This window comes from Phalacrocorax aristotelis, chromosome 24 (assembly GCF_949628215.1).
Source record: "Phalacrocorax aristotelis chromosome 24, bGulAri2.1, whole genome shotgun sequence".
Classification (NCBI taxonomy): domain Eukaryota; kingdom Metazoa; phylum Chordata; class Aves; order Suliformes; family Phalacrocoracidae; genus Phalacrocorax; species Phalacrocorax aristotelis.
In genome coordinates, this window is record NC_134299.1 from 4,276,288 (window position 1) to 4,294,827 (window position 18,540).

Consider the following 18,540-nt stretch of genomic DNA (forward strand, 5'->3'; position numbering starts at 1 on the left):
CCAGCACTGTCAGCACATTTACTAGGGCTAATGCAGTTAGAAGCAGAGGAAGTCTTGGGCCAGGAAAGCAAAATAAAAACAGAAGTCTCTGGGTTTTGGCATGAAATCAGAATTGGTGGCGATCAATTTTTGGGCCCTTAAGAAGCCCATGCCCCCAGCATTTGGCAGGATGAGTTATTACACAAGCTCTTAAGCCCATAGCTCCATTATCCCCTCTCCTCCTGCTACAAAAAAATCAGAGATGACCATTAGCTGCTACCTGGGCACTGCTGAAGTGATGGCTCCTGCTTGTTTCTAAGCCTTGCCCTTGATGATAACCCCCAAGGTTATGAGTGTCACCAAACTAGAGATCAGGCTAAACGTTGGAAGCTAGACTTCAAAATTTACACTACAAAAATTAGCCACAGATTACCCAGAGTCACTAACTCACCCAAACAGCCCAAGGCACAAAGGCAGCTCCTTCCTTGACAGCAAAACCCTCAGGGACACTTCACAGTTAGTGCCTCCGACATTGCACAGTGCTGCCTAAAAATATAGGCTGCTTTAAGGCACGGTAGCTATTCTCAGGCAACAAACACAGAGAATGACCTTAGAAACAGCTTGACCACTCTTACAGATTGTGCAGCATCCTCAAAAAACCCCAGAGCTCCTGAGGCCACAAAACCAAACAAGCCCCCACCTCTGCCGGGGATTAAATACCCCGAGAGCAAGGTGTGGCTGAGCGAGGTTGCCGGGGAGGGGGGGCGCTGGCGACGTAGGGCCGGGCAAGAATAAATGCAGGTGGTGATGTAGGATGGGTCAGGTGTATCTGTCCTGGCGCCGGGATGGGGCCAAACATCCAGGTGCTAAAAATTGTACGGTTCATTTGAAGATGGGGTTGCAGTTTTTATACTGAAAGGTTTATGAAAGTAAACCATAAAGAATATCAAGTACTTTATAGGAACACTTTTAAATTGCTTTAAAATATAAGTGTCCTTTATATGTATTAGAGTCAAAATTGAAATTTTGATCCTGGAGCAGGTTTTTTATCAAGGCCAGAAGTTCATCTATGATCTGAACCTCCTCAGAAGCGAGCTTTGTTCCCTTTGCCATCTCTAACCACTTTTTTTAAAGCTTTCATGGCTCAGTCAAAACATATTGTATTTTAAGCCATACCAAACAAGAGAGGAGATAGAAAAAGCTACATTCAGGAAGTGGCATTCATACAAATAAATAAACAGAGGAGACTGCAGCTGACTTTCTGTTTTATTTCCTTTTGATTAGTTTAGAAAACAAAATAAACGCAGTATGTACAAAGCAATACAGGCTTTGTAAATCTCTTTTCATTCCAATGGTGTATAGCAAAGTGTGTCACATTTTCCTTTGTTATACAGCATCCTCGTGGACTTAAAACTTGGATACAATAAACAAATATACTCAGAACTGAAACCTGAATCTTGGCAGACAGGAAAGATCAGTTTAATATTAAAATGAAGGATTTTGGCTTGCTGGATGAAGGGCAGTGCAGACAGAATAGGAGCGTCTTTAGCTTGATTTGCATTTCCACAGTCCTGAAATGAAATGTTTTCAAAGTTGCCTTTTCCAGATGATGATTATCATGAATTCATCATGGAATAGATAGCCAAGGCTTCTCCACAGAGTTAGGATGAGTCTGAGTCTGTAAAGAGACTGAAATTCAACTGAAAGACACCTGGAATAATGAATTAAGTGCAAGGAGCACTTGAGGCTTTCTGGCAATTTCACATTCCTGTTCAGGGGGTGGCTGACCCGGCCCTACACTGACCCCATAGTGCATTAAAAGCCCACCAAGGACTAGAGTTTTGTCTCCAACAGCCAGAAAAGTGCATCTTCACATGCAGCCCCCAACTCTCTGCATCCCTTCTGCTTTTCGCCCTGCTCATTTCTCCGTTTCATCTCCAGAAAAAGGTTTTGAGCCTCATCCCCCTTGCCAGATAAATCCATTTCTTAGAAAGTCCCTGGGCTCTCATTCCAGCTTTCCAGTTGAATTTGTGTGGGTTGAAACCAGGTTCTTCAGATTATTCTAGCTTCTGGTCTTTCTGTGACTCGCAGATTTGTCCATCATAAGAATGGCTGTTGGGCGATGAACGGTATTAATAGAAGCAAATGATTTTACAAGCTTCAAAAAGTGCCATAAATCTAACCCTCGGAGCTAAATTTTCATAGCAGTCACAGCGCAGTTACAGCTGGGAACGCGACTGTAAAAATGAACCCTCTTTCCTCCATGGGTTTGTTCACAGAGGATGAAATTAATACCTCCATACCAGTATCTCTCAGCAGAGAGCTTGAGTGAGGTTCTGTAACACGCGGCCCTTAAATTGCGGCCGGGGTCCTGATCACCCCCATTCGACAGCCCCTGTTGTTTCTGGGCTCACGCTGTGGTTGGTGCTCTGCAAGCACAGACCAACCTCTGGCCGCTCATCACCTGCAAACACAGACCCACGAACAAGCTCCTGATGGTGACACCTTACTGCCGGCCAGCGCTAGTCTGTGTGGGTTTTCTTACGCTTCGGTGCCTTGTGCGAAAAGAGAAGCAATTTACCTCTCTTTTATGGTATAACCCCCCAAATTACCACCAGGAAAAGGCCCACCACAGGCAGCTGCAGCCCCTGAGCACGGCCTGAGATGCCGGCAGGCTCAGAGAAAGGGCCACATGGAAATTAAGTGGCAGCGTGGGTCAGCACACGCATCACTAGCACTGCACAGGGATTGTTCTGCAGACACTTCAGCAAGAAATAACAGCTTGGATTTTTGTCTCCTGAACAGGAGCGAGACTCTGGTGTCTAACCCTTGATGCTTCTACTTACAACTCAATTTTCAAGATGTCTTGCGTGTACCAAAATACATCCAACTGCTTTTTATTCGTCTCCTGAATTCAACACATCAGACAAGTCAAGAGCTGGGAAATAAATTGCTGAAACATCCTTGCAGCTTGAAAGCTGTAGCATTTTTACGTTCAACTTCATTTCATGGAGACATAAATACTTTCCTCTTCCCATCAATCCTCTGTTGAAAAGCGAAGCTGATGCTCCATTAATCACTAGTGTGATGGTTAGTCCTCGGGAAAGCTAACGGTTCTCTCCCTGTTATAATCACTGAAACATCAGGGGACAAATGGCTAATTGGGAGGTTTTTACCAAATAGTAGAAACCGCTAAGTGGCTGGCTGCCAACTACAACTCTAATTCCACCTGAAAGTGGTGGTGTTCACAAAGCTGGTTTTGAACAGCAAAGAATTTGAACTAACGAATTAAGAAATAGGAATTCAGTAGGAGACTGGCTGGGCGAGGAGCCTGGTCTGGAAATCACAGCCTCCCGCAGCCTGGCTACGGCTTCCAGCAAGTTAGCGCTGCTGACGGGAGTTTCCTCAGCTCCTGGTCCCAGAATGTTTTCCAGGTGGGATGGAGTGCTTGCGGACAGAACGGCTGATGCGCAGGAAGGGGATCTGCCTTCCCCAAGGTCAGAGAAGGAGCAGAGGATGCCCAGGCACCTGCAGCAGATGCCAAGTACGGTTAGGGCTTTTCCTTACTTCAGGACGGGCGCTGAATTACTCCAGGCACCTGTTTGGAATAAGTGATTTCCTTTTGCTCTCGCGTGATGAGCAGAACGAGTACAACCACGCGGGGCTCCTGGGAAGGTGCAGGGAGACGGCTTCAGCACACGCTTTTGCCGTGTTCAAGACCGAGCAGAATTGCAAGGAATTTTTGTTTAGTTTTGTTGGAAGTGCCGTCTTTGAGGCCAGATCGCCCTGGTGGCATTTACTCTTTGCCCTTCGTTTTGGTTATTCTGTGACTGAGCAGTTCTCTACCAGCCATGAGTCTCGTGGGGACCCACGGATGCTCCCAAATTTGTACAACACCAGTTTGGGATTTGAGACATTTGGAACACCCCCACCCCCACCCCCCCCCAAGATGCCGTTTGCTCCATGTAGGAACTTTCCCTGTTCTGCCACATGCTGACATTTCTTACGCTCCAGATTTTCAGCACAGCGTTTTTTGTCACTTTGCTTCAAAAGAGCTCGTATCCCAGTGGCGCTAAATGCGGGCGGTTTGGGAAGCTTTGTCATCAGAAATGCTCAGAAAACAGCACAGAAAACCCCGCTGTCGACTGATGCAGCAAGAGGGACAAGTGGGAAACCTGTGTCGCCTTCAGAGACGTCCCGCTCAGTGTCACCTGCTCCCCCAGCTGCAGGGAAGCGCGGCTCCACCCTCATCTGCTTATTTTCTGGCTTTACAAAAACCAAAAAGCAGCGCAGCAAGCTGCAGCTTGACCTTCAAGATTCCACTGTGGTTGGGACCGAGGTGAACAGTTACTTTGATTGAACGTCAGTCTTTCCCATTAGGTTTTCCAAGCGAGGCACGCACGGACTAAGCAATTCTTGTCTATAGAGTTCAAGGTGCCTCTGACCCGCCTTCTTTCTTACAAAATCAGAGGTATTTTTGCACACAAAAGAAAATAAGGAACACAAAGCCTGACTCAAACACTTTCTAATCTGTTTATTCCTATACCGGTTGGAACCCATTGCCTGTAGAAAACAGACCGGTGAGAGGCCCCTTTCTGTTGGAAGCCTAAAATGCAAAGCTGCAGATGAACAGGTTTCATACATTTTTCTCCTTTTTTTTTATGTGTGATATGGAAAAAATAGATGCAGGCTCCAAAGTACAGATCACATTTTTTCATGATAGGTATGAACTCACTGCACTTTTATACTCACTTTCTGTTCCTGACAGCAATCCCTGTATTTTCAACAACCAGAGCCAAAATTAGGCTGTACGTTTTGCAAACGCATTTATTTTGTCATGCTGTGTGTGCTCCCCATGCTGAAGGCTGAATCCAGCTTGCATTAATATTTATGAAAAATCTCTTACTGATGTCAGAAATACCTGGACCAAGCACTGGGTTTCTTGACAGAAGAGGTTTGCATTTATGTGACCTCAATAATAGGAAGTGTATTATAGTGTTTACGCCACATCATACACGAATAGAAATACAGGCTTCCTCTGTGCAACTGCACATACCTGAGCCTGTCTAATGAAAAGGAATATTAAAATATGAACATCATTTCTGGTGATTAACATTTAGAACCAAGTAAAAATTTAGATTACCAAAGGATATGGATTTAATATGTAAAGTTGGCAGTTAATTTAACTTGGCAGAAAGCTGTATGAGAACCGGGACTGGCATTTGAAATCTTTTACCTTGACTTATTTCTTTTACGTTCTTACAAGGCATGAATCTATGAAGCAAAATTTTAAAACAGAAAAGTCATTTAGGAGGAACTTTAATGCTTTATTTTAAATGGGTTTTGTAATAATAAAAAAGAAAACACATTTTGAACAGAAAATTTGGAACGTTTCACCCTGTGTGTTTTATTCATTTATTTTTATCTACATGGGCTTTCAGGGAAGCTGAGGTTTCTGGGAGCAAGCAGCTCTCCAGAAAAACTAGCGAACACGGAGATGATGTCTGGGAAGAAAGCATCCCATAAAAACCCCTGTGTGATTTTTTAAAAAAACATGTTCTAAGCGGGAAATGTGAGGTTTAAGTCAAACTAGGCTATTTTAAAAGCCAGCGGATGAAACCAGCCACGGTAAATGCCTCTGGGCGCAGTGTTGCCTCTACTGCAGTGCTTTGGAGTGGCAGGAAAATGCCCCCCCTGAGAATTTCCTTAGGGCTGTGAAAGCCAGGCGCAGGTGGCTGTGGTCGCAGGCCACGCCGTCCCCCAGCAGCCACGGTGCGTATCGCTGCGCGGCACCGGCCAGCCGACCCGGGCACCGGGCAAAGGGGGGACCCGCTACCAGCTCCCCAGGGCAGCCCCCGCCGTTCGCCCTGCCCTGGGAGCCGGTGGCAATTCCCAAATTCGGCCGACTCAGGTGTGTGGTTTCTGCCTCCCGCAGACGTGAGCGTGGGAGGAGGCTCGAGTGCCTGATCAATATTCTTAGTCATAGCTGGGTTATTTAATTATCTGGGGATGGGCTTGGTTTAAACCAGATTTTCCAACTCAGGCTATTAAAAAGCTTTTCCTATAAATATCCCTGCTGCACATGAAGACCCAGGGGAGGGTCCCTGCACTCTCATAATCTAATTTGTGGGAGTGGGAGTCGAGCAAAGAAATGCATCTGAGCAGGAAGCTTTTCAGCCTGAAAGCCACCTTGAACCCCCCCTACACTCGAAAGGCTCCATTTAGCCCCAGCCTGCAGAGAAGGTGCCTCCTTTTCCAGGCTCCTCCAGGCCAGGCGCCGCCGGTGAGCGTGAGAGCGGCGATCCATCTCCCCTCGGGAATGTGGCCCCCAGTATGGGGTTGCCTGGAAGGCTGTCAAGAGCCACTTTGGCTAATTGCAATCCTGGCTTAAAAGCATCGAGGGTGCAAAGCAACAGCAGCCTAATGCAGGACCAAAGGTTAATGCACAATTACATGAAAGCATTTAATCTTACAGAAAAGGAAAGGTGCATTTATTTATTTATTTGCTTGGTTTTGTCCCTTTAAAAGGAAAAATCTGCTCCACGAGCAAGTAACAGCACATGAAAATGGAAACACCTCCTTTCTCCCAAGCTCCTGTGTTCCCTGGCAGATGCCTCTGCTCTTTCTGCAGTGTCCTTGGTGGCGTTAGAGCCACGTCTCCCATCGCAGGGCACGCTGACGCAGCCCTGAGCAGACATTGCCTCACCAGGCTCTGCCCCGAGCCCGGGGGGTCCCTGCGGAGCCCAGCGCTCCCGTCAGGCCCTGTCCCTGGACAGCATACAAAAAAAAAAAAAAGCAAATGGCAATCAGCTAGCAGGCTGCAGCACAGAAGAGACCGAACTATTTTGATTAATGAGAGCTGATGCATATCCAGCCCCACTTCCTCACTGAGTGGTGCACAATAAAGAAAACTCCCTGCCAACGACATGTCGGGGCAGGAGGGGGAGTGAGAATAATACATCAACTCAGCAGCAAGATTCAGAAAGGGCAGCACACCTAAAGAGCAGGCGAGACCTTTAATAACAGAGATTTTTTTCCTGTGCAGGAGGTTTTTTGCTTTCGTGACAGCCCACGCCAGGAAGGCGGCAGGGAGCCGAGGGAAGTTTGCTCCTGGGTGAGATCTGATGGATGATGAACAATGCTGGCTGCAGCCAGCGGCTCTTTTGGGGGCCTGCCACCGGCTGGGCAGTGACGTCTGAGCTGCAGCTCCTAAGTAGCAGCTTGGCTGCTGCTCTCCTTAAGGAGTTTATGTGTGCAGAGCCTGATCCAAAAATTAAGACTCACCGAGACTGGCAGCTCACAGAATTTGGTCCATGTGGGCTTGTTCTTCCCCTGACATAAAACTGGGAAGTCCTTGGAACTGTAATAGATTTGCAAACCAAAGTTGATTTGCACCAGCTAAGCATCTGCTACCTCCAGCAGATCTGCCTTCAGAGGAACTGGTCAAATTTATGCTTTCAGGGAATCTGACCCTAAATACATTGGGGGTTTCTGAGGTGGCAGTCGTTCCCTGGTATCAGGGCACCGGTCCGCCTCCTGCATTCATCTTAAACCTCACCTGCTGAGCCCATCTGCTCCAGACATCAAGATCAATATTGTCAGTGAATAGCATTGAGATTTGCAGACAAAACCGTGCAGTCAATCAAAAAGTTTGCAGGATTGGTTTTTCCCCACCCCTTGGCTGCTGAAGCGCCCAGAGGGTGTTAGCGATGGCTAAAAGCACTGACCTCTCACTTCTGCACAGCTGTTGTTACAGTGTGAGTAGCCTTACTCACCTCCCAGAGGGCCAGGGAGCTGTATCGCATCAAGGCACTGCCTTGGCAGCGCTGGGCGGGGGGACCCAGGAGTTGGAGGTGGGAGGAACGGCTTTCTCAGACCTCTCGAGATCAGTTTTTTAGTAAAAGATGGCGCCCAGGGGTACAGCCAGGGCGAACCTTCTCTGACCAAAAAAGCAGCGAAGTTTGAAGAACAGAAAATTCCACGTGGTGCTCAGCACCTGCTGGGAAAGGAGATGCAGATGGTACAAGCCGGGCTGTTGAAGTGAGACAGAAACCCTCTGTTGCCTTGAATTCAATCTTGCGCCTGTTTCATCCTCTGCCCTCACTCACCGGTCATTGATTTGTGCCCCAGAGTTTGTCTGAGCCGCTGCCAGCCCTGGAGCCTTCCCACAGTCGCGTTTTTGTTGCGGTCAGCGCGCCGCGGATGACTAAGATATTTCTGATTAATGGGAGGGGGTAGAGTCTGCCCAAGAAAGCAATAAAACACTGAGCCAGGAAAGCAAGTTTTGGCCTGACACATGCTGTAATATTTCAAGTGGTGATAATCTACAGGAATGTGATATACTGTAAACCTGTGATGGGCTGTGTAGGGAACTCATAAAAGCAAGTAGGATTCAGTGCCTTCCAGGTCATCTGGGCTCCAACACTCTCTAATGCATCTCTCCTCCTGGTAACTCTAAGGAGAGAATTACTGTTACCCTCATTTTACAGGCAGAGATTTTAGGTTTATCCCAAAGAACATGTTGAACAAAACAGAGAAGGAAACCTCAGTCTCCTTAACCGGAGCTTGGTGTCCTAAAGACTGAGCCATCCACCTTTCGGCAGGTGCCTGCAGAGAAAGCAGAAGGTGAGCAAGCCGTGAGCAAGCTTTACACCCTCTTCCACATCTCCTTTGACCCTTCACATCCAAACCACGAGCAGCAGATCGCAGGGCTGGAGGGAAGATGCCTTCCCAGACACAAGGTCTGGTACACCGGCTGCATTCCCTGGTGAGCAGAGCCACCAAAGCCCACAGGGCGAGCAGGGACCGGCACCGAGACCGAGGCTCTGCAGGATGGGGAGCAACGTTCCCGATTCCCCATTTCGTGACTGATGTAACAGAGCTAAAGCAGAGCTGCCTTCAGGCAAAACACAGCATTTAGTGGCTCGAAGTCCACTGGGTCTGATCCTCATCTACAGTAACATCATTTTACACCTGCCATTGTGTCTGATGACTTTGAAGATCTTGCCAGAAATAAGAAAAATCCAATAGACACTGTTCGTACATACATATCTCATCCTGTCTTTTCCCCATATCTGAAATGAATATTACCCAGCTAAAAGCCAGAGGTTGAATTCCCCTTGAAGATCTTGGCGGGCACCGTGCTTGCCATTAGTGAAACATCGCTTTTACCAATAGATTTCTCATCAAGACCCTCCCTGCGATGCTGTATCGATCGCCGAGCAGGCGGAGGGGCCGGGGAACACCTGCGCTCCTCGTCTCGGTTCCCGCAGCCACGGAGCCTTTATTAGGATGTATGGGAGAGGCTGTTGGTAAGTGATGTCCGGGAGCCAGGCGGGCCCTTGGCTAATCGCACCGGGTGTCTATAAAGCTGTTTTAGCAGCACAGCTGCCATCTCCCCGGACGGTGACCACCGAGCAGCGAGGCTGTTCCTGCAGGGGGGGAAAGGGGGAGATCAGCTGGGCTCTTTTCCTCTGCGGTGCTGTCAGTGGGTCATTTTCTATCAGGGCATGAGGCTGAGGGCACACGGGGCAGTGTTTCCCAATGGGCAGTCACTGAAACAAAGGAGGCTTCTGCAGTTTCAGATGGAAGAAGGAACTGAACCAGTTTGCTTTAAAAAAAAAAAAAAAAGAAAAGAAAAAAGACACGCTTTTGTGGATAGTCTTGTTCTAGAGGTGCAAAAGATAACAGCAGAGCCATTACGCCCACACAGAAACGCACAAGCCACCAACATCCGCCGATGGGAACAGACTGCCCACTATCTACTGCAGAATGACTGTGATTTCATCTGTCTTTATTTTTAGGCTCTCAGTTTGCAACAACTCAGAGAGAGACAAGACGACTGCTGGAAGGGGAGCACTTGGGGTTTTCTAAAATGCAGACCTCTTCGATAGCCACAAAAGGCACCCACCCGATCTTAGCAGCCACCTTTGCCCAGACCCAGGTAAAAAAACATGATGCTGGACATCTCTTTTAACCTCCGAGCTCCGCTCTGAGCCCAGGGGGCACCCAACACTGCTCCAGGTCCGAAAAAATAGCAAAATGAATCAACAAGGAAGAACAGGGTGACTCTGTCATCTATATATAGCCCATAAGTGGTGCCAAGCCAAATGTAGGTTACTATAACATGTGAATCATCCTGCTTTGAAGAGCAAGGATGAAAATAAGGGATGTGAGAAGGGGGTGGGGGTAGAAGTGGTTATAAAATCCTGCCTTGATTGACTACAAGTTGTGGTTTGCCAACAGCCTCTAGACAGGAGTATGTAGCATGTGATGTGCCTGTCCCCACTATGTTGGAGAGAATCTGCCTGTAATTCCCAAGCAATGTGCCAGCAAAGTACTGTAAACATGCCAGCACTGACAAAAGAAATCAGAACAGCTTATCTGGTTGAATATCTATGCCTGATTCCCTGTAAAACAGATGGAAGTGTTTCCTACTGGGCAGGGCACAAGACTCGTAAGGCTCATTTCTTTCCTAATTCTCATTCTTCTTTTACCTCCATCTCTGTGTCTGTGAAAGGGCTTAAAGACAGTGACCCCCCACTTTAAAATCTCTTTGAGACTGAGTAATGAAAAGCGCTATAGAAGGAGGTAAGTTCCACGAGTAGGGAGTGTCAGTGGGTACCAGCAATGCTCAGAAACAGATCCAGAAATTAAGAGCAACTTGGTATTTTAGTTAAATGTGCTCCACTGCAAAGGGGCAGCACCCGCCAGGGACCTCCTGCAGGTCTCAATGCCACGATGCGATGCATGAGGGAGTCTGTTCTCTTCCAGATGTTTTACGACCCACATGCCAACGAGGTGATGAGGTGGGTTACTGTGACTGTTCCTGGGAGTCTGGGGCTAGCAGTCCCTGCCCTTGGTGCTTTCTTAATTGTCATAGTCAGTAACACGTAAATGCGTGTGCTTTCTCCCCGCTCCTCTAAGCGTGATGTTTTTCACACGTAGCAGTAGCAGAAAAATCCCCTGAGCTTTGAGCACCGCTATAGAGGTAGGAGAGAAAGACAGCATACAGGGTTAGCAAAAATAGTGGTGATAAACAGAGAGAAGAGTTTCTTACAGGGAGGCAGGAAAGAAGGCAAGACATTTCAGTGCTAATGTGCCACAGCAATATAGTATAGAAGCAGAAGAAAAGATCCCTGCATGAGCAAGTAACATCCCACGCCAGGAGCATCACTGAGTTTTCAGAGAGGTAAACCAGAAAGGCCTGCCCCTTCCCTGCAAGAAAACATGCGCTGAAAAGAAACCGAGAGGCAGAAACTAGGACACAAGCTTCTCCTCAGTAACACCTCGTATGTGGAGGAGAAAGGGTAGAGCAGAGCCTCGCTAACAGGCGGGGGCCACCCGGCTCCCGGTGCCATGCGGTCCCCGTCGCATCCCTCCCCCTCACGGCACTGCTGTGAGCTCTCTCCTGCTTGGGCAGCGCGGGGCTCTCCGCTCCCACGGCCGGGTCATCGCCTGCCGCTGGGACGCGGCCACATCGCTCGCGCAGGGCACGCTGGAGCGCGGCCCACAAAGCGTCACTGGCTTAAAGCTCTGCCCGCGGATTTTGGGGTTCTTTGTTGCCAGGGTCCCCCTAACACAGGCTGAAGAGACGTGCCAGGAGAAAGGACAGGCTGTATCCGGGAGAAGAGAAAAAAGAGAAAGAGGGAACACATTTGGGCTAAAAACACCCTCTGGAAGTGAGGGGTAGTTCATACTTTTCAATCGCTGCCCTGTTTCAGGAGCGCTGTTGAAATAAGCTACTCCTGGAGACAGTGAAAGAGGTTTTTGCTCCTCAGGGGACTCCAAGATGTAGGACTGCTGCAAACCTTGTGGCTTTTGGCATTTTTCTTGATAGCTACCCAACAACTTTCCATGCTCCAACCTTTAGGGATCAATCACCCACTCTAATGCTCTAAGGTAATTCTATTCCTGCTTACATCAAGGAAGGTATGCCATTAGTGCTGCCAGGTCCAAGGACTTAATCAGCATTTGCTCTGCAAAACTGAAGTCATGTAATGCAGCTTGTGCTAAATCTGAACTATATTAATCCCGTCTCAAGCTTTGGTCTTTGGGGTCATTGGAGAAGGGGACTGTAAAATGCTAATGGTTGGAAACCTAACGGGAACCGTCAACGTAAAGGCAAAAGGTCTGAGGAGTCTGATTCAGCCACCAGAAAAAAAAAAGACCTTCATTGTTATTCACATTGCCTGCTTTTCCTGGACTTCTTCAGCTTTTAATTATTTGTCTCACACGTTAATTTCCATACATATTGGTAGCAGCTCACCAATCCGGCCTGATCTTCCTCTGTGTTTGGAAGACTCCGCACCTCGAAGTAAGGAAGTGCCTTTTCCCCAGTGGCTTGTCTGAGGAAGGGAGGAAGAAATGCCATCTTGGGGTCTGCAATGCAGTAGCAGAGTAATAAAAGCTCTTTCGGGCACATCATGTGTGTGAAGGACCAGCTCTCCGTACCTGTTCTTCAATTTAAAAAAAATCCCAAACCTCTTCAGCCTTCCATAAATAAATAGGAACCCTTGCTTGCCAGCATACAGTCCCTTGAGCAAGGGTACAAATGATTAGCACCTGAGTTTGTTTTTTTCTAAAATTATATGAAATGAAAGGGTTGAAGAATTCAATACAACAAAAAATGCCCATTCTTCATAATTTTCTCATAAAGTTCTCTGCCCATTTTGCTTTTGAAAAAACCACTAGCCCTACACATTAGGCAGCAAACTGTAATGTAAGAAATGTTTGCCATAGAAGGGAAATAGTCTGGAATGCAGATGGTAAATATTCATGGAAAGCTGCTAGCCATGAAATATTTGGTGGAGTATTCATAAATTTATACCCAAGGAATACAAATCAAGCGAAGTAATAAGTATTTGTGCAGTCTAGCTGGAAGTATTTCGTGACGCAGACACACAGATCTTTCCCTGTGTGTCTTGTTACCAGAGGAGAATTATTCCGTATCCCTAAATAACTGCCGACACCCGGCCAGCAAGGGCGGCAGTCCTGCAGAGGTACTACAATGCAGTCACTCTGAGGAGCTCTAACACCGCCACGCATGGGAAAATTATGTTTCCAGCCTAAGGACTGCTGTAACGAACCACGGCTAGTGCCGCATCAGAGATTGCCAGCCCCAAGAGCATCCCCATCTGCCATCTGAGCCAGAGGGAAGGCTCCTCTCCCTTGATCCTTCCATAGACCGAGTCCTTGGGGGACCGCGCTTAGGGAAAGCGGCACAACCAGCACTGCCAGAAGGGCACGAACCGATGAGTACTTGCAGTCAATGCAAGCTCATTTTCCTAGTTCCTTCCTCACAGCTGTTGGTTACTACCTCTTCCCTGACATTTCGTACCCTCTACAGGACTCCTCTTCATTTTTATTTTCGTTATTCTGGCTCTGATCATCTTTGCTGCTGGATTTCAACGCACAAGAAGTTTAAAAATTTTCGCCGTATCAGCCTAATGACACTGCCAGGCAGATAGAGCATCCCTCATTTGTCAGGATGTTAAAAAAATCAGGCCACAACATTTCCCAGGCTCCACAAGCTTCTAAAGAACAAGGTTTCTCCATAGATAAAACGCATAAAATAACTCCATCGTAGTTCCTATGTCTAGTCCTCAGAGCTTAAAACTTCACGTCTTAAAAAGAAAATCTATTTTTGTATCTGTCTTTTAGATCATGTTCTTTGCACTACATATAAATGCTATCCATTAACATTAATTATGCTTCAAGCCCATTATCACTTAGACATCCATTATCATCCAGAACATCCTCCACACCTCTCTTTTCACCGTCTTCTGATTCACAGATGGCTTTAAGATGTGCAGGGGCACCACTCAGCTGTTCAGTTCAGGAGTTTTTCACAGTTTCCTGAGGATAAAATGTATCAAATCCCCTCCTGTAATCAGGAATTTAAGAATATGCCCCCCCAGCCCACCTCTGCACGCAGCTGCCTTTCTTCTGAAATCAACATCTCCCTGTAAGCTCCGTGTTCACAAACTGCACATCAAGGATTTCCCAGTTTCTCTCTAGTTTTCTGAAGGTGGAACATAAAAAAAGCCTCGAAAGCAGTCTAGTGGAGAGCACGCTGATGAAACGAATACTTGGACATGTTTAATTCATCAAGCAGTAGCTGAAATTTTTGGAAGCAGAAGCTCCAGCGCAGACTCTCTTGCTGACTCACGCGAGTCCGGCTTAAGAGCATTTCAGGATTATATCTGCAGAGACACGAACGGGAGAGGAGTGACCCCAAATCCATCCACAGTGACAGCAACACACAAAGCTATAGAAAGGAGTCAGGTGGGTTTCTTGCTGTTGGGGGCGTCCCTTGACCTGAACCTTGGTTCAGGTCCTATTTCCTATTCCCCCTCTACAAATAAAACTTGTTTTTTATGTTAGTCATAAATTGCTTTAAAATGGCCTGATAAAAAGAGGTGTCTTCAGGTAGGGGGAGTAGGGCACTCAAACCCTCCCAGAAAGCAAGCTCCCCTGACACATCACATGTGGGGGTATAAAAGTCATACCTCCCAGCTGGACCTGTTGGGCAAAGCCTCAGGTCAAGCCTGAAACCTGAAGCCCATCTGTCCTGGCAACCACGGCAGGATGCCCTCCTCCCGCCAGAAAGCATTTCTATTTCATTAACTTCTCTGGTTCTTGGTTTTATGCAGAACGATCCTTTTACCAGCATGTTTTAATCCTGCTTTTCAACCGGCCGTGCTAAGCACCCAATTTGCTCCAAAATCACCCAGCCTGAACAAAAGGCAATAAACCCTTCCAGAGCGCTCCGCTGAGGTAGCACAATTACCTGTAGCGACTGGAAATGACTCTGCGAGAAAAAATTGCTCTGAAAAGGGAACTATGTTGGGAGAGTCTAATAAAGGTGGAAAAACCAGAAATGAGTCCCCACCTGCTGAAGAACAGGAGGGAATAAGCAAAGCCCGAGGGTGAACGGCGGGATCCCTATGCAGTGTCCAGGGCTGCTGGTTGGACTCGGTCAAGTCACTTAACCTCTGAGATTTCCATCAAGTGCACGAGTTTTTGGATGTGCGGCTAAGGGAAGTGGCTCATCTGTGAAATGCATCTCTAATCACACCGGCTTGTAAGGGAGCTCTTCTAGCAACTCTGCCACTTAAATATCCTAAAGGACAGATAAAAATTATCACAGTATTCAGGGAGAGAAATGTGCTGCTCTGCTGCGTAAGGAAAGGAAGGAGAAAGGAAGGCAATTCTTCTAAAAACTTCCCAAGACCTTGGTGTACTGTCAAGCCGCCGCTGTTTTGCCGAAGGGACCGGCAGCCTCTCGCGCACCGCAGGAGCGCGGTGGCTTGCCACGGAAGGCAGAGCGGCTCCAGATGCGGGAGGCGGTGGTGAAGCTGGCGCTGGCTCCCACGGAACGAGAGCGCACCCAGCACAGGGGGCTGTTACCGCCCCCGCCTCTTTTGTCAATGCTGACCTCACACGCATTATTTATTTAGAAAGGAAGATTTTAAGAGCACATATGTTTTTGCCTTGACTGCCAGAACCTATTGACTGCTGCTCTGTAAGAGAAATTAGGCTCCATTTATGCTTATGGAATATCCCTCTGCTAGTGCAGAACAGCATTTGGAGGTTATAGGGAGCCCCTACACACAGAGTTATCACACAGAGCTGCTCCAAATGAACCCGCCTCCATTCCTTTCCATATTGCTTTCCAAACATCTTCATCCTAATTAAAAGACATTTTTCACTAGTACGCAAGGATGTTAAAAACTGCCAATGAAGACAAGATCTGGCACGTCGAACGTTTCCTTTCTATGTTTGAAGGAGGTAATGCAGTTCCTGTGGGTGAAAAATAACAATTTGAAAAGAATCCAACCCTTTCTGCAGAAGGAAAGAAAAAAAAAGCGGTTCTTGGCATTCATATTTTGACGCTAAGAGTGGCTGTTCTCAGCCTTAGTCTCCAACGTCTGTGTCGATAAACGGGATCTCTCAGCACGACTCCCCTCGAAGGCAGCGGTGGATATCGCTGCGGGGCAGGCGGTCCCGACACCGCAGCCCTGCGCCCGGGGCAGCACCCACAGCCCAGGGACTGCTGAGGCTGCAGCTGGAGAGGACCACAGCTGCATCAAGGACAGAGGCAACGTTTAAAATGCTGCCAGCCATCACCTTTTTCTCTTTTATTAACGGTAAAAAATATGGGATTAAGGAAAGCGCCAAGAACTGTCAGGGAAGAGGATGGGGATTCCTCCAGGCAATAAATAAATAATATTATCTATTTCTATAAACAGGGTTCAGTGCAAAAAAGAAGTTGTAGAAGCATGTTGGAGCAAACTGGGACCTGGAGGCAGCAGACACGCACTTTGGGTGTGAAACCAACCAACCTGACCAGCGCAAAATGCTTCTTTTGGAAAGGGCAAAATGCTTTGGCGTTAATCCCAGAGTTATTTCTCCTTGTGACCAGCCTGTATCAGGACGAAGCAGCAGAGAAGCCAGACGACTGATGAGAATCATCAGCTCTTCATTATAGCTTTTCATCTTGACAGAAAATTTCATATTGCATCTTTCAATTTAATGACCTATTCAAACAATTACCTGAAAGAATTAAAATCAGGGACTAGGAGGAGTGCTTTTGGCTTATGATGGAAACGCACTGAAAACTCAAGCCAACAAATTTGTTCCTCCCCTTCTTACAAAAGTTTCCAAAACCACTAAACTCACGGTGAGAACTTTCTTTTAATATTGCTATAATTAGGTTTAGCAAAGAGGTGGAGAACATTAAGATCTAATAAATGCACCACACAAGAGTAAACAAATTACTTTGTTGGATGCTGCGCGGTGGAGTTATTAACTCAGCAGCCTCAGGGGCAGCGATGCACTGCTGGGAATGCGGAGTAACAGAGCAGCAATTTCTTGGGGACGGCTTGAAGCTATACCCAAACTGTACTTGAACTATAGATGCGGTTCTACAAGCAAGTTATGCAAAAGGCAGCACCTCCGATGCTCCAGTCAGTGTGAGGGCGCAATATTGGAGAGGTGATAGAGAAAGGAAAAGTGCTAGGGTTGTGAATGTGCCTAATAAATCCAATAATATTTTAAATATTTACTTTTTTTTTTTTAATATTGCCTACAGCAGCCTTAGCTGGACGGCGTAGCTACCTACGCCTTTCTAGCACACGTAGCGGTCAGACCACGTGGCTGCTTTGATCCGAGACAACTCAGTTCCCAGAGAAAGGAGGGATGAGCGAGCAGAGGGGAACCAGAAGGCCGTTCCCCCTGCGCCATCACCCTGGGCACGGATGTCTCGATGAACTCGGCAGGAATTCTGCATACGAAATGATGGCAGGTTACGGCCCATAGAATTCGATCCTAATAACACCACGCTAAGTTATCCTTGGCTTATTGAAAGGCATTTAATCACTGGAATGGACACCAGCACGGCAGCCAGGTCTGCAAACCCCACCCAGAGAGGGCAAAACTGACTTTGTGGTGGGGGATCAAGACGAGACCAAGCTACAACTTAAACCAGAGAATTTCATACATGAGTTGTTCTCATTACTGAGAGATGATGAAAAACCTCTCCCTTCTATCTGGTAATTCCACCGGTGAATCTCACGTGCATTGCAACGAAGATGGTTTCATTACTTTCATTATCTCCGTATTCATTAGGCAGGAACAGAAGCACAGTGAGATGAAATGCTGCAGCCACGGCTCCCCAGTGAACACGTGGCAGAGGTGGAAAGAGGGGCCACATCCAGAGACCGCGCAAACCATGCTGCCTCGTTACTGGATTAAGGGTTTTACTAACAAGAACTACAGTTGTTGAAATAAGAGCTGCTCGTTGGAAAAGTTCAAAGTTCCACAGGAGAAAAAGCAGGCTCAGTCTCTCTGCACCGTGCACATAAAAATATGCCACGGATTGCGTTTATGTTATACAAATAACCATCGTACCGCAGTGGAAGGAAGTGCACAATGAGGCCAAACTACAGCCGACGGCGGGTGCTGCAATTAAGCAGCGATGGTGTGCAGGTACCACTTCCCCCTAGCAGACAAAATAGATGGAAGATGAGACTAATCTGTGCGTGCACAACCAGAAGTCGTTTCCTTCCAGCTTCAGCCGATGGGGAAGGGTGGCTCTGGGTGCCGGCGCAGTGCTGCAGGCCATAAAACCGGCCATAGTTTGCTATACGTGACAGGGCAGAGCTTGCCCTGGGCTGGCGCCTCCAGTGCTGCCACCACCATTTATCTGTGGGGCTCAGGTAGGCTCCCCGCACCCCACGCCCACCCCACGGCACGACTGTGCTCGGAGCGGGTGGGTCAGGCCCCCACGCGCGTGCGGCGAGCGGGCACTCGGTCTCCTCGGTGCCAGATGAGTAGTGAGTGGGAGCGTGGAGCGAGTGGCGGCGTTAGGGAGCGTGATCTGATGGGGAGAAAAGGGCTGTGACAGAAAATATGGGGAAGCAAGCTGGGGGAGGTAGAGTATGTGGTATGTCCAGGGTAAGGTCCTCATCCAAACCTGGCTTAAAAAGGAACGTTATTTTCCTTTCCTTCTCATTAGGGGCTAACCAGGGCATGGCTTTTGCCCCTGCATCATGGACT